Here is a 16879-nt window from a genome sequence, read left to right on the forward strand (position 1 = left end):
GGGTCACTATTAGTAGTGCCTACAGTTTAGTATCCGTTTTGCTTCCAAGAACTACAGATTGCTGTCTCTCTCTCTCTCTCTCTCTCTCCCTCTCTCTCTCTCTCCCTCTCACTCTTTCTATTTGCCAGTGCTGAGCCAGCTGGCAGATTAGATAAATCTATTAAAACAGAATCCTACTGAAACAGAAATTCCTCTTTCCTTCCTCTTTACAGCGTTTCTCAGGCAGTCAGCCAGGGATCACCTTGGGCCACTTTCAGGTGGGCCTCAGTGTCACAGCCTGCCCTGTGTCTCCTCACCCACCTGCCCTACCCCCTGGTGTACTGTCCGTAGCCTTTTGGATGGACCGATGCCAGCACCAGCAACTCCCCGTACAAGAAATAAGGTGCCAGGAGACAGGAAAGGGGTCAGATGGAAGGGCAATATCCCTCCTCTGAGGGGAAAGGGCCAGGGAAAGTGTTGAAATACATTAGAAAGAAATTAGAAGGAGATATAAATAATATATTATTTAATTTAAAGTAACATATTGGGAATAAGAAGAAAGGGTTAAGGAGCGGGAAGGACAGTTGAAAGAAACTGGCAGTTGGGAATGAGAAGGCACAAGTTAAGTGTGAAAGGGGAAGGGGAGAAGACATTATAGCAGACGAATAAAAATACTTTGAGAGGCAATGGGGGGATATAAAATAAAAAGACCTCTGCTTAGAGCCTCTGAATCAGCAATCTCTGCCTAAAACAGGGAGGATGAGTCACAGTACTTCCAGAGCCAATATCTAAACTTAGTTTGGGGAAAGCTGAACTGTGGGACTCCTTGCCACAAGGAAATCACTGTGGTAAAGAAATTACCAATTTCCAAAGAGGGATTGGATAGATAGATATATTAAAAAGATATCAGTAATTGCCCTTACAGCCTTTCAAAGCAGCCACAATGGAAACCAAACGAGACGTTTCCATTAGTTTCCACAGGGCTGCTTGGAAGAGCTGCACCTAGGCTGGGAGATGTGAGCAGAACTGAGATGGGCCCTCCTCAGGGTGGGCTGCGGCATCTGAATTCTGCTCATAGTCATTTAAGAAGGATTAGGGATGGGAGAGAAATTTAGTTTGCATTTCAAGGTGAACCTTCCTAATTCGTACTTTCTGAAACAATACCAGAATCAAAACACATCCATCCTTCAAAATTTGCACTACTCTGAATCTTGCAATGTAGTTCTCCAGCCAAAAAAAATGCATATACTAGGGTAAAGTATGCATAAAAGTGCACATAAAATGCATTATATTTGGCTAAATTGCTCTGCAAAAACTTGTGTATTAGGCAAAACTGCATACAAACGTGTATAATAGGAGAAATCTGCACTAAAATATTTATTCACTTTCATGAGAACTTTTTTGGGGGAAATTCACAAACTGATGTGGAAATGTGAACTTAAGTATGGACAAATGAGAAAATTAGAGAAACTGAAATCAACACTTTCACCCATCATTAAGTAGGAGTGCTGTCGCAGCCAAGCAACCCTGCTTCAAATTCTCACCCCATTCCTAAACACTGTCTCCGCTACACCATGCTGGGTTGATTTGTGCCACTCATATACATCCTTAACCGCCTATGTTTTGGTGTGGAATGTCTGCATAGGGAAAGCCTTTACATAAGCATCTGCTCATGTGAAGGCTCTCATGCAATCAAATCCATGTGTGATAGCAGGTTCGGGTTGCATGGAAACCTATGCATAGGTAGCAGCATGCATGATTCTAGGAGTAGGACTAGCAGCTGGGGACAGGGCCTGTTCCCAGTAACTGCAGGAATTCATACAATTCATGTGAGAAAGGAGCTATTTCTATATATATCTCAAGTAGCCATTTGTAGAACGGCCACATTGCCACAAATTCCCTTCTATAAGCATATTCTCTCTAGAATATTGTTATGATTATGTTCTTGCTTGTCAGAAAAATGGCTTTAGTTGCTTTCAATTAGTCCTAGGGATGCACAGATCTGTCCGTTTCAGTTCTCTCAGGTTCTCATTTTTCGAATCTTAAATTCATCTCTCCACATTTCCACAGCAGTTTAGAATGTTTTAGAAAGAAAATCCTCACTCAAACTCAGCAGCATTTTAGTACAAATCTGTCCTAGTAAGCACATTTTGGTATGCAGTTTTAACTAAAATCCACATTTTTGCAAGCAATTTTCCCTAAAATAATGTATGTTGTGTGTTGTTTTCACTAATATATGAACTTTGGTACACATTTTTGGATTGGAGAACTACATTGCAAAATACAGGGAAGTGTTAGATTGCCATATTCCAGTTCCACAAATCCAGGCAGGTTATTTTAGCAACAATTAGGAAATGTGAAATGAATGCTACAACCTGTAATGCAGATAGAAATCAAGATTTCAATATTATCAGTTCAGTCAATAATCTTATCTAATTAGCTTCAAAGCAAGCAGTGCAACACCAGACTATACTCCTGCATAAATTTGAAGTACCTGAAGACATCCAAGTTTATGCTTATCCTGAGCAGTAAATTGAAGATCAGCAAGTAAATAGGAATGATGTATTCTATCTTTAGAGTATTTAACCTGCCGCTAGAAAGAACAGAACTCTGGTGTGCGGCAAAGTTTTCCTGAACTTCAGAGTATTGTGAGCATACAGTGTATGTGGAGCCCTGTCAAAACTAGGAGTAGTAGTAGTAAAAATATTTATATACTGCTTTTCAACGAAAAGTTCCCAAAGCGGTTTACATGACAAAATATATAATGTTTGAAATTTGGTTGTGTAAAAGAAGATAGCTACAAACCAATCATTTTCATTTCAAATTTTAAATAAAGGAAATTCTCCCCAGTCCTTGCAAAAACAAGATTTGGGCTTTGAATATGTAAAATAGTAATAAAGAAAATGGGTTCTCTAAATACATGCTGAATGCATTCTACAGCAGTAAATTATAAACTTGCCTCTGTTTCTCTGGGATTAGGAATAAGGGATTTCAGCCACTGCCAGGGAGCAGACACGTAGCACCAAGAGCAGAATATACTGCATAGTAAGCAATGGGGTGGATTGTTCCGTTCCTGTTGGACTTGGTCTTGGGAGGGGGCTACACACACACATACATACATATACATCCCTGGGGATGAAATGAAATAGGGTGATCTTTGGTGGGGAGATGACTGCCAGTCATTTTGAAGAAGAAAATGTATTAAAAAATACTTTTTCGCCTTTTCTGAATTGCTGAACGGAAGCTCTGCCAGGCAACAGGGTGAGCAAGGCTGCATACCAATGCAACTTTAATTAGGAATAAGCACCATTTAACAGGGTGGAGGCAGGGCCGAAAAATGCAAATACTAATACCTCTGCCTTTTCTACAGAGAGGCTTGCCTTTACATTTTTATTTGTTCTGGGGGGGAGCATTTGGTGGATTCAAACCCCTTTCTTCCATCCTCCATGATGGTAGTCAGACACTCCCATTGCATTCACCACTTAAGACTCATACCCTGAGACACAGAGGAAATTGAGATGAAGGCTGCTTATAATTGCTGACTCAACCAGAAAGTCTATGGGTAAGGGGTGGAATTCCATGTATTGATCTCTAAACTGCTAGATTCTGCATATGCAGCAGGCAGGCAGGCTAAAATTCTTGATTTTCCCAGGACAGATGTGGTGTTTCTCATTGGCTAACAACAATGGAAGACGAGAATAGGGTGATTTCTCACAAAATGGGCAGAAAACTCACATTTTGCCTTGTATATCTGGATCCACAAGGGGTAGAGACTTGCTTTGTTTTTTTAATGAAAGCTGGGAATCCGGGCCACTTATTGAGCTAAACAGGCGCCAGATAGCATGGCCTTAAATGCCCAGATTCTCGTTTCCAACACTTTGGAATATTTATTTATTTAGAGGATTTCTATCCTGCCCTCAGGGCAGCTTACAAAAACAATAAAAATACATAGTCATCTGGCTGGCCACCGTAAGAAGAGGTTGCTGGACTAGAACGGCCATTGGCCTGCTCCAGCAGGGCGCTCCTTATGTAATTCTGATTAAACCCTGGACAGCCAGGCTACCAGCAGGAACCAGTCCCCTTTTAACTCACTATGTTTTTAATTGCCATGAAATGGAACAGCTTGCCTCTCTTGCAAAATCAGAGAGTACAAAAGGCGTTTTGCTTTGTTTTAATGTTGAATGTATGCACTGTCTGTAAAGGGATTCTCCAGCCTGACTGTCAGTCAAGATTCATTAGACCCTCTGTGATGGGTTTCTATGGCTTGCAGGTACCTGATGTATCTCAGATGTTTTTCAGCCTGAGAAAAAACATACTCTGTTGACCCCGCAGAGTACAGTTGGTGGGGGAGAGAAAAATAATTTTCACAAGAAATCTTAAAAATGTGTCTCCAGTGTAAGATAGATGCAGAGGGTAAAGGAACTCTAGGGGGATTAAAATATTTTGGCTTAATTGAGAAAGTGGCTCCATTCTTGGATGAGCAAAATCAGACCATTTAGGGCCCTTCTTATCCTATTTGCAATGCATATAACAATGTACCTGTCTGAATTATATTTGCACAGAACAGAATTGAACTGTTGCATTTTCCTCAACAAAGAACAATTACATACATACATACATACATAACATACACACATACATACGCAACTTCCCAGAGGTTATGTAGTTGCTTGCTGTATCGCTCATCCTACTTGGAAATAGAGACATTTAAGCAGGGGGATTTCAACTCCCTGAAGCAAAGCTTTAAAAGCTAGACAAGGCAGAGGTCTGCTCAGTTGTTCCTCAAGTTTATCACTTCTTAACTGAACCACTGATTACAGGCCTATCATGGGAGGACTAACTTTGTCAGGAAAAAATGCAATCTTTATCTCCTTAGACAGGCCATTTGCTTTGAAGTAGACTCTTTACTGCCTTTGTTTCTTGTTGGAATGCGCTCCTCCAAAACTAAGATGAACCCTAGATAAAGGGTGAGGTGGACTAGTGGCTACAGTAATGGACTGAGAGCTAAACTAGACTTTACCATGGCAACCCCATTTGTTGAAACACAACTGCCGCTGTCACTGCTAGCTTGGCCCTGGTACACAGGAATTCAGAACTCTTTTGTATGCCTTTCACTTTCCTGAGTTTCAGTTCTCCTCTCCGTAAAGCAATGCCACCTTCTAACTTTGTAAATCTTTTCAAAGTTGCAACTGAGAACTACCACACTAGAAAAGGAAGCAAATAATTGGGAAGGCATTTTAAATTTGAGCCCTCAAAGGCGGTTGGACGTTTGAAATGTCGGGCCAAACTGCACCTGAGTTCAGGGCCGTCTCAAGATATTTTGCTCCCTGTGGCAAAGAACAAGATGTCAACTCTGCCATTTCATATACAGAAGCCAAACAGGCGGGAGGGGCATCAGCATATACATTTAAAGCAGTATATTTACTTTATATAGCTACTTTATACATAAAATGTATATAACCACTTTAAACAGACATGGCTTCCCCCAAAGAATCCTGGGAACAGTAGTTTGTTAAGGGTTCTGAGAGTTGCTAGGAGATCCCCTATTCCCCTCACAGAGATACAATTCCCAGAGTTCCCTGGGAAGAATTTTAACCACTCTGTGTTAAACCACTCTGAGAACTGTAGCTCTATGAGAGGAATAGGAGTCTCCTAACTCTCACCGCCCATAACAAACTACAGTTCCCAGAATTCTGTGGGGGAAGCCATGACTGTTTAAAGTAGTACAATACTGCTTTATATACATAGTGCAGATGGGGACTCAGCGTTGAATCTTACTTCAATGCTGGTGATGAAGCAGCACCTTCCACCGCACCTGAGGGTAGCAGATAAGCACTCATTTCCCAGCCCTCTACATCTGCCCCAAGGTGGCTTCTCACTGTCCAATGGTAGGGCCTGTTAGACATATTTGCATATAACATACAAAATGAAAATTGTTTTGCTTAGGAGGGAGTCCTCACAATTAATGAAATCAGAGCAGGCATGGCGAGCGAAAACTCCCTCTTCTGAGGCTAGCATTTGCTGAGGGAGGAAATCCCCCATTGGCAGCAATGAGGGATTTCCTCCCAATCCAAATGCAAATTTCAGAGGAATACTAGTTTGCCAACCAGCATTTGGCCACATGTGAGAGTGGGTAATACATATCTTAAAATACTCAGGATGAACAGCGGATGACCGTCTCCATTAAGCCTCTGTTTACAGGTACATGGCTAGCCACTGTTACATAAGAAGAGCACAGATGGATTTTATTTATTTATTTATTTACATTTCTACCCCACCTTTCTTTTCATGAGTGAAAGCCAAGGCAACTTACTTACAGTTCCCAGGCAGTCTCCCATCCAGGCACTGACCACAACTGATCCAGGGTGCTGGCCTTATGTGCCTTCAGACCATAGCCTGGGGCCTATGCTAAAGGCCTATCTAGTCTAGCATCCTGTTTCACCACAATGGCCAACCAGATGCCTATGGAAGGTTGCTGTTCCCAGGAACTGGTCTTCAGAGGTATGCTCTCTTTTATCCTGAAAGTGGCATATACCCATCAGGATTAGTAGCCACATTCCCCCACTGTCTAATCTTTTAAAACTGTCGGAGTTGGCGGCCACCACCATATCTTGTGGAAGCAAACTCCAGAGTTTTAACTCTGTCCTGTGTGAAGAAATACTTCCCTTAATCTATCCTGAATCTTCTACCATTCCACTTCATTGGACAAGCCCAGGTACTAGTATGATGAGAGAGGGAGAAAAAATCTCTTTATCCACTTTCTCCATATCATGTATGATTTTATACACATATGAATATCAGAAGAGCCTGCTGGATCAGGCCAATGGCCCATCTAGTCCAGCGTCCTGTTTTCACAGTGGCCAACCAGTTGCCCATGGGAAGCCCGTAAGCAGGACCTGAGAGCACTCTCCCCTCCTGTGGTTTCCAGCAATGGATGTTTGGAAGCATACTGCCTCCAACTATGGAGGCAGAGCCTAGCCATCATGGCTAGCAGCCACTGATAGCCTTAGCCTCCATGAATTTGTCACAACTCTAGCATGTCCCCCCTTTACTTGCCTTTTTTAAATAAACTAAACAAAAAACCTCAGTTTTTGTAACATTTTCTCATAATGAGTTGCTACAACCCCGATTGCTCCGATTGCCCTTTCCTGGCCCTTTTCCAACTATGCAGTATCCTTTTTTAGCTGAGCAGTGGCGGCTGTGGGCTCCATGTCAGTGGGGCAGTGGAATCCTCTCCAGGTTTTAGTCCAGAGTTTTATGCAGCTGACCTTGAACGTTTGGACTAAAATCCAGAGCAGATTCCATTGCCCCACTGCCACCAGCTGCCACTAGAGGTGAGGCAACCAGAACTATACACAGTAGTCCAAATGGCCACCTTACCTCAAAAAGGATACCGTAGAGCTGGAAAAGGTTCAGAAAAGGGCAACCAAAATGATCAAGGGGATGGAGAGACTCATTTATGAGGAAAGGTTGCAGCATTTGGGGCTTTTTAGTTTAGAGAAAAGGTGAGTCAGAGGTGACATGACAGAAGTGTATAGAATTATGTATGTCATGGAGAAAGTGGACAGAGAAATGTTTTTCTCCCTCTCTTATAACACTAGAACTTGTGGACATCCAATGAAGCTGCATGCTGGACAGACAAAGAAAGAACTCCTTCACACAGCACATATTTAAACTATGGAATTCACTCCCACAAAAGGCAGTGATGGCCACCAACTTGGAAGTCTTTAAAAGAGGATTAGATGAATTAATGGAGGATAAGGCTATCAATGGCTACTAGCCATGATGGCTATGCTTTGCCTCCATAGTCAGAGGCAGTATGCTTCCAAATACCAGTTTCTGGAAACCGTAGGAGAAGAGAGTGCCCTTGCACTTAGGTCCTGCCTGCAGGCTTCCCATGCGCATCTGGTTGGCCACTGTGACAACAGGATACTGGATGAGATGGGCCATTGGCCTGATCCAGCAGGCTCTTCTTACATTCTTGAGTGTTCCATCATAGGTTTGTATAAAGGCATTATGGTACCTGCGGTTTTATTTTCAATCCCTGTTGAAGACAGACTGTTGGATGACATAAACTGTTAGGAAGACAATCCTTAGATCCTTAATAAGTGCATTTAACTGTGAGTCCAAGCCCAAGACAGGACTTCATTAGCCTTTAGCATATACTTGGCTTGTACCATTTCTGTTTGATCAAATAAGTGCCCTGGCAAGCTTTCTGACAATGTTGTCTGCTATCTAATTGTATTCTCTCATTTAATAAAGTTGGACTTCATTTAGATATTTTAGAGTAAATGTTATTTTTAAAGAAGATGAATAAATGTACAGCTCCCAAAGGACATGTACACCAGAATTCCTGCCACTGACACTTGATGCTCTGTGCTAAGGAAGAAAATAGGCAAAAACTGTAACCTCTGTGGTGTTCTGCATTCTGCTTCTGAATGCCTATGACTGGCAAGAGTAACCGAGCTCGGAGTGTTTACGTCACATTTCTAAAATCCATTCAAAATGTGGATTTGCGGTCAGTTTGCATGCTCTGGATGTTGCACACAAACCTTGTGTTTGTTGACATAACGCCGCCGCCCCCCCCAAAAGAAAGCATTTATGAAAACAAGATGTTCTTGAGCCATTTTGGATTTCTTGGCAAAACTCAGTTGAATAAGCATCTCACATTATTTCAGAAGCAGATGTTAGAGGCAAAGGAACTGCAAAGGAGGCATGACCTATCAGGTTGTACTGATTTACCATAAAGTGGGAGTCAATTTAAGGCACAGCGGGGGGAGCAATGAACCTTTCTCTGCAAGTTATGCTCCCCCAAAACCTCCCCCCCGCCATCCATCTCCCTTCCAATGGGGGTTACCTCTGGTCTCAGTATCCCACAGGAAGAAAATGCAGAAGTAGTGTCAGGGGAGGCACATGGGTGGAAACATGGGCCGTTTCAGCACCCCTCTTCATTCAAGTCATTGAGTGCTGGGAACTCCATTTCCCAAGCTTTACTGAAGGAATGGATGGTCTGCAGTAGCATCCATGCCTTAGAAATGAGGCTTCTATAGCTGCTTAAGTCCTCACTTCCATCGGGCTCCCCTCCTCATCACAAGGGTAAGTCTGAGGAAAGGAAGGGGTGTGGCAGCAAGGAAGGCTCCCCCATGCCAGGGAGTGCTGGACCAGGGGAAGCCCATTACAAATTGGAAAAGAGGCATCGCTCATTGGCAGAGCGTCTGCCTTGCATGCAGATGGCCCCAGGTTCAATCCACAGCACCGCCAGGTAAGGCTGGGAAGTCCCCCGTTTGAAACCCTGGAAAGCCGCTGCCAGTCAGTGTAGATCAGTGTTTCCCAACTAGTGGGCCACCAGATGTTGTTGGACCACAATCCCCATCTTTCCTGACTATTGGCAATGCTGGCTGAGGCTGATGGGAGTTGTGGTCCAATAACATCTGATGGCCCACTAGTTGGGAAAGGCTGGTGTAGACAATACTGATCTAGATGGACCAATGAGCCTGACTCAGAATACAGCCATTTCCTAGGCGCCTAGGTTGGGCTGCAACCTCAGGGAGGATTTGGGCTTGGCTTGTAATGGCTCAGGGTTTTCTGAGCTGAAGGGGTTCATTTTGGAGACATAAAGACCGTTCCGAATTTCAATGCCATCACAAAACGTGATGCACACTTAAACTGACTGCAGATCTATTTGCATGAGATTCACATAAATGAAAATGAAAAACTGCAGATAAACATCCCAAGCACATGTTGCCAGTATGAAGGAAGCCAGAAATATTCCTGAAAACAATGAGGCAGATTTCACACAACCCTCATTTGCAAACTGACCATGGTGCCTATCTTCCATGACAGCAGTAGTCAACAGGGTACTCTCTGTGTAGATGTTGTTGGACTACAACTCCCATCATCCCTGACCGATTGGCCATGTTGGCTGGAAATGATGGGAACTGGAGTACAACAACATCTGGAGGGTACCATGTTGGCTACCCCTGTTCTAGTGTCAAACCTTAGATTCAAAACCCTACAAAAAGGTTCCAGACTACACATTTCACGCTCCTCAGGAAGACTAAAAAGAAATTGCCTAAGGCTCAAATATTTCAGAGAAGGTAATGCTGCCTTCAATAATATGCTCTGTTCAAGTTACGTGCCTTCTTTGGCTGACAGAGGAGCAGCTGGTATCATAAAGTCACAGTTTATTTGAATCATCCCTGCTTCAAGAGTCAGTCTTATTTTGAATCAAACTTTACAAGGTAAGCTTAATGGTGGATGATGCATAACAGCTTTTCTCATCCCCAGAAAAGTTCAAAAATCCAACTTGAGGGAATCTTGTATAATTTTTTTTAAAAAAATGTGGGAACCTTAATAATACATCATTTATAGTGTGGTGGGGGAATCCACTGTTCTTTTATTATAATAATTATTATAATGCTAACGTTTTGCAAGTATCTGACAAGCAAACAGCGCTTGTAATGAGGGACTCTAGCTTGGTGGAAAAGGATGTTCTCCAATAAAACCTGCTTTAGGATACCCTTTGGCAACCTGGGGCCCTCCAAACAATTTAGATGGCAACTGCCATCTGCCCCAGCTGGGACTAAAGGGAGATACGGGTAGGGATGGTTGACTCTGTCAGTTTCTGTTTCTCTCAGTTACTCATTTTTCCAATCTTAAGTTCAGCTCTCCACATTTCCACCTCAGTTTGCAATTTTTCTAAAAAGGGGTCCTCATCAGTGGAGGCTGCTGACTCTGATGTCAGTGGGGCAGTGAATCCACTCTGGGTCTTAGTCCAAACTTTCAAGGAGCTGTCCAAGGTGAAGGACACTGGTTTTTTATTCACATTTTACATCTTTGCCAAGGGAAAACCTGGAGTAGGGATGGCAGTGGAGAAATTCAATTCAGTTTGCATTTAAAGCCGAATCTATCACATTCATACTTTCCTAAACAATTTGAGAACCAAAACACTACCATCCTTTGAATTTTGCACGTATCTGAATTTTGCAATGCAGTTCTCCAGCAAATGTTTAATGTTTTAATGTTTAATGTTAATTGTTCATCTTAATGTTTTAAATTTTCCTGTTATTTGAATCGGATTTTATTGTGACATGGTATTTTAACTCTGTTTTGTACACTGCCCAGAGAGCTACTAGCTATGGGCGGTTTAAAAATGAAATGAAATAAATAAATAAAAATAAATAAATAAAAGAATGTTTCCAAAAGTGTGCATAAAAATGAATATATTAGTGAAAATAACATACAAAATGCATTATATTAGAAGAAATTGCTTGCAAAAATGGGTACATTTCACAACTGTATAGAAAAAAGTGTTTATTTGGAGAAATAAACACTACAATGCTGAAGAATTTTCAACATGCTGAGGATTTAAAAAAAAACATAAATTACTGCAGGAATGTGGAGAACTGAATTTAAGACTGGAAAAACAAGAAACCGAGAGACCAAACTTGACAGATCCTTCTTACTCTGGAGTAACAACAGTTACACCCACTGCAAACACTATTGCCATATGCAGTAGTAAAAGTGATGCTTGTTCTAGCTTGGAAAAGAGAAGGTTAAGGTGAGATGATCACAGTCCTCAAGTAGCTAAAGGGCAATCACACACAAGGTAGACCAGACTTGCTCCACAGGGCAGGACTAGAACCAATGCTTGGAAATTGCAGGGCAGCAGATTTTGGCTAAATATTAGGAGAAACCTCCTAACAGTAACAATGGAGGTCATGGGCTCTCTTCCGCCAGAGTGTTTAATCAAAGGCTGGAGTTGCATTTTAGCTCTTCCACTGAACAGAGGGTTGGATTAGGTGACACACACACACCCAAGTCTCAACCAACTCTATGATTCTGAGTCTATGATTCAGAGCTACTGGGATGCATGATTTATCCTGGGGGATGATGAAGAGAAATGTAGATTTTGTCAGTGCAGAATTTGAAATTTTCTTCTCACAAAGCAGAGTTACTAACACCAATAAAAGGTAATTTTTTTCTACAATCTGTTGTTGTTGTAGTATATATAAGGAAAGTGGGGATGCGTCAAACACAGTGCAAAAGTAGCATGAATTTCAAAAAGGTCATCAGTCATACTCACATAGACCTAACTGGGTAGACACTTCAAACCTAGTTAGTCACGTGCCAGAGACTGGAGGCTGCGATTAATGTAGAGGGATGGTTCTATCCCCTGCGTAGGCAATACCTGTGAAAAGAGAAGAATTTGAGAGGTGAAGAGTTCAGTGTTAGCAGAGTGACTGGAATAAAGCAGATGGAGTCCAGAGAGAAAAAGTTATAATACTTTCCTGATAACAAACTGAACAAGGACAGAGTATGTAATATCAGGAGCAATAAACAGAGAGGTTTGTCTTTCTTAGGTCAGACTTACACGGGAAAACTCCTTCAGAACCACAATTTCTTCAAGGAGAAGATGAGAATGGAACTTGTGAAAAGCAAATTGCCAATGTTTCAAGGAAGCATGATGTAGTAGTAATGGGGGACTTCAATTATCCCAATATCTATTGGGAGCCAAATTCTGCCAAACATGGCCCCTACAAGAAATTTCTGACCTGTGTTGCTGATAACTTTCCCCTAGAGAAAGTGGAGGAAGGAACTAGAGGATCAGCTATCCTTGACTTGATTCTAACCAACAGAGATAATTTAGAGGATGAAGTGGTGGATATGGGAACTCTGGGGGGAAGTGACCATGTTTCTAAATCACGTGAAGTACTAGTTCCCCTCTATTTTGCACTGGTTAGGCCTCATCTTGAGTATTGTATCCAGTTCTGGACACCACACTTTAAGAAGGATGCAGAAAAACTGGAACAGGTTCAGACGAGGGCAACAAGGATGATCAGAAGACTGGAAACAAAGCCCTATGAAGAGAGATGGTCCTCACTCCTGGATTAATGACCTGATGGACAAGTGGTATAACTCAGTATGGCAGCTCCTAGCCTTACAAGTTGGTTGTCGCACAGAGGAGGGCCAGAATTTCTTCTTGATCATCCTAGACTGCAGGACATGGAATAAGGGGTTCATGTTACAGGAAGCCAGATTTCAACTGAACATCAGGAAAAACATCCTGTTAGAATAGTATGACAATGGACCCAACTTCCTAGAGAAAGTGGTGGGCTCTCCAACACTGGAGGCATTCAAGAGGCAGCTGGATATCCACCTGTTGAGTACGGTTTAACTTGGATTCCTGCATTGAGCAGGGGGTTGGAGTTGATGGCATTACAGGGCCCTTCCAATTGTACTATTCTATGATTCCCTCCAACGACTCCAGTCTATCAAATCTCAACAATCTTCCCCACTGACAGCTAACTCAACTGACCAGAAACTCCAGCCAGTCAGAGCCTGCTGTCATCCAGACCGTCAGAGCCTGCTGTCATCCAGACCAATAACAGAATTATCCCCTCTAGCTACTGACTGAATTGCCCCTACTGTTGTACTTCCAACATACAGTCCAAGCAGAACTTCCTTGCTTTGTTACACAACCCCACCGAAAAGGAATGAAGGCACCATTGCACTGTTGTTTCATGTTCAGGAAGTTACACAAGCCAGACACACTCCAGCAGCTCCAATGCATGCATGATGGCACCAATACACACGCAGGGTATCTAGGGAAGGGGGCTTCTTTAAGATAACCCTTATGCATGTGCGGGGCAGTTATCTTCATAAAAGAGAAGCCCTGATAAGCAGAGCTTTGGTTCATGCTCATCATTTGCAATTACATACAGTAAAGTGAAAAGGGTTATCTAGAAATATATATAGCTGCTATATGTAGTATGCAATATGGATTCAGTTTCTACAGCTTTTGTCAGGGCCAAACTAGCCATAACAGGGCAGCTGGGGAAGGGCTGTAGCTCAGAGGTAAAGCATCTGCTTTCTATGCAGGAAGGTTCAACCCTCAGCATCTCCAGGGAGGGCTGGCAGTGGCAGCTGGTGGCTCCCTGTCAGTGGAGTAGTAGAATCCACCCTGGTTTTAGCTGAACTTTCAAGGAGCTGTCCATGGTGCTGAACCTATTTAGACGATCTGCCCCACTGACATGTCTACCAGCCACCGCTGCCTGGGAGAGAAACCTAGAGGGCCGTTGCAATGCTGAGCTAGATGGACCAATGGCCTGATTCAATATAAGGCAGATCCCTATATTCCCATATACTCCATTCATATATAAAGAAAGCATTTTCTTTCTATATTGAAATTTTCATTAGGACAGGAGTGGCGAACCTTTGGCACTCCAGATGTTGCTGAACTACAAGTCCCATCATCCCCAGCAAGCATGGCCCATGGGCAGGGATGATGGGAGTTGTGGTTCAGTAACATCTGGAGTGCCAAAGGTTCGCCACCCCTGCATTAGGACTTTTTTTTAAAAAAAGCGAACTGCTGAAGAAATATTGAGAACTGAATTTAAGATTGGAAAAAAATGAGAAATGGAGAAAAATCAAAACGGACAGATTTGCCATCTCCATCTCCACCAGCCAGATATTGGCAGCTAGCCTTGCAAGGTGAAAGCGCTCACCTTTCCTGCCAAACCTCTGCCGAGGCCAGTCTGAGAATCCTCCCCAACCCTTTCATCTTTTTTCAGGCTCCAGCAGCCAAAAGAGCACAGCTACTGCTTTGGAGAGGACGACGTTTATTCAAGCCACACTACTTTTGTTAAAGATGTTGCCATTTCCTCTCAGTCAGAAAGATTGGGAGCTGTTTATGGTTATGGATAATTTAAAGAAAAATAATTAACGAAATCGTAGCAACTGACTTGGGACCTCGCTACTGCCAAAATTGGACAGCTTTCTTTGTACAGTTTTCATTTTAAAACACTGTCGTTGTGAAGTCATTTAAGATTTATGGTGTGGGGGGTCCCCCTCCCTTTTCCCATGAAGTCACGGTAGATGGGAAATTATAGCTAAGTATTGCTTTCAATAACTTTAACTTGTTAAGGTCCTTGATGAAATAATACTAGATTTCAAAAGACTAGTATTAAAGATACCAGCCAGTTGTCAATGATAAAATGCATCACCTTGTCCAAGAGTTTGTTTATTCAGGTTGACCGGTTTTCCATCTCCCCACCCCTCCATCTTTGTCCTCTATTTAGACAGACGTTGCTAAAGACCAAACTACACATGGCAAAGGAGATTTATGAGTGGATAATCCAATATCTATTTTTAAACATTAAAATCAACCATGAGGGGCTGGTTTAGATTAGGCCCACACCAGAAGGGAGGGTATTACTCTTTCCCTAATGGAAATTCCCCTTCCCAAGACTGCTGTTAGCCCCCAAAAGGGGGTTAAAGACAAGGACAATGCTAGTTTCTGCTGTTACTGCTGCTGTTTTTCTCTCTCTGACTCTAGTAGGAGCTTTGGGGCAGGGTTGGACCTAAACTTCAGCAGAGGTCACATCCCCAAAGAACCTTGGAACTGTCATTTGTTAAGGGTGCTGGGAATTGTAGCTCTGTGGGGGGGTAAACTACAGTTCCCAGGATTCTTTGTGGGGGAAGCCATGTGCTTTAAGTGTGCTTTCAGCATGTGGTGTGGATGTGACAGGAGTGAGGCAGCTGCCTCAGGTGGGAGGTGCTGGGAGGTACACAGCAGCAGGGAGCAGGAGGAGGAGAGCAGAGCTGTGTGTACAATGTGGCCTGTCTGCTGCCCTCAGGTGCGGTTGAGGGTGCTGTTCTGTAGCCAGTGTTGGCAGTCTAATCAGGTTCTGTGCATAGAATGAGGGCATACCATCTTGTTCCTTTGCCTCACACAGAAAAATGCCTTGGGTCAGATCACATGTAGTTTGGCCCTTAAAGCAGGTTTAACGAGGCCATTTGTGCTAAGATGTCATAAAATCACTATCTTCTCACTTATGAAGAACACATGAGCCCTGCTAGATGAGGCCAGGGCCCATCTAGTTCAGCATCCTGCTCTCACAGTGGCCAACCAGATGCTTTTGGGAAGTCTGGGCATGAGGGCAACAGTGCTCTCCCCTCTTCTGATTGCCAGCAACTGGTATTCAGAAGCATACTGCCTCTGTGGGAACAGAACACAACCACCAAGGTTAGTAAGCACCCCCAGCACATTAAATCTTAATCTAAGGCTCTTCTCTGAGTGCTCTTCCTTTCAGAGATCAGGGGTGCAGCCACAAGAGAAATATCTTCTGCTGTGATGCATGTGTAACCCCCATGAATGCCTTTGGTTTAGCTCAATAGGGCTGAGTCCCTCTGAGGAGGACTAGAAGGAGGAAATGTAAAGTTTGTTCTCTTGGGGAGTTGAATATTTCTGGTCTCTTACTACCTTAAAAATGTAAATGTCCTGGATTTGCATTCTAAAGATACACACAGAAGAGGGATTTCTATTCCAGATTTTTATTTTGAAAAATATTATACTGTTTTGAGACTACTCTCTTTTTGGTCTATTTTATTTTGACGAATCTGTTTCTTGACGATTGCCATTAATTGTTTCGATCCTGGGAACTGCATTTTGTTTACTTAACTATTGGAGAGATAAGGCTGTCTGCTCTGTTTATACTGTGATGTCACCAAGTTTGGAGTATTAACCCAATTGTTGCTGAAATAAGAAGTGGTTTTCCTATATTTTTCTTTTAAAATGGCAATTAAGAAAGTGGCTGAGAATCTGGAAATAACTATGTTTCAGAAAATAATGGATGAGATTGAGATAACGAAAATTGAATTGAGTAAAATGAAGCAGGAGATTAAAGATATAAGGGTCCCTGTGAGAGAGGTGACCCTGGAAGGGGTCCCTGTGAGAGAGGAGACCCCGGAGATTGGAACAGGGGTCCCTGTGAGAGAGGAGACCCTGGAGACTGGAATAGGGGTCCCTGTGAGAGAGGAGATCCCGGAGATTGGAACAAACGTGGAACAGGAACAAGATTTGGAGTCTATGGACTTTAGAAATAAAATCTATTGTTTG

The 16879-nt window shown here is 42.7% G+C and overlaps 1 protein-coding gene across 10 annotated transcripts in view; it reads right to left on the reverse strand.

The window, feature by feature from the left end:
- Positions 1-16879, reverse strand: part of CALD1 (caldesmon 1) — a 284763-nt gene that overhangs the window by 164409 nt on the left and 103475 nt on the right. For all 10 annotated transcript variants that reach the window (XM_061638523.1, XM_061638519.1, XM_061638524.1 and 7 more), the window contains exon 2: positions 12065-12169. The gene's annotated coding sequence lies outside the window, so the exon portion shown is untranslated. The remainder of the gene's footprint in view (positions 1-12064; positions 12170-16879) is intronic.

Source organism: Rhineura floridana, chromosome 8 (genome assembly GCF_030035675.1).
Source record: "Rhineura floridana isolate rRhiFlo1 chromosome 8, rRhiFlo1.hap2, whole genome shotgun sequence".
NCBI lineage: Eukaryota > Metazoa > Chordata > Lepidosauria > Squamata > Rhineuridae > Rhineura > Rhineura floridana.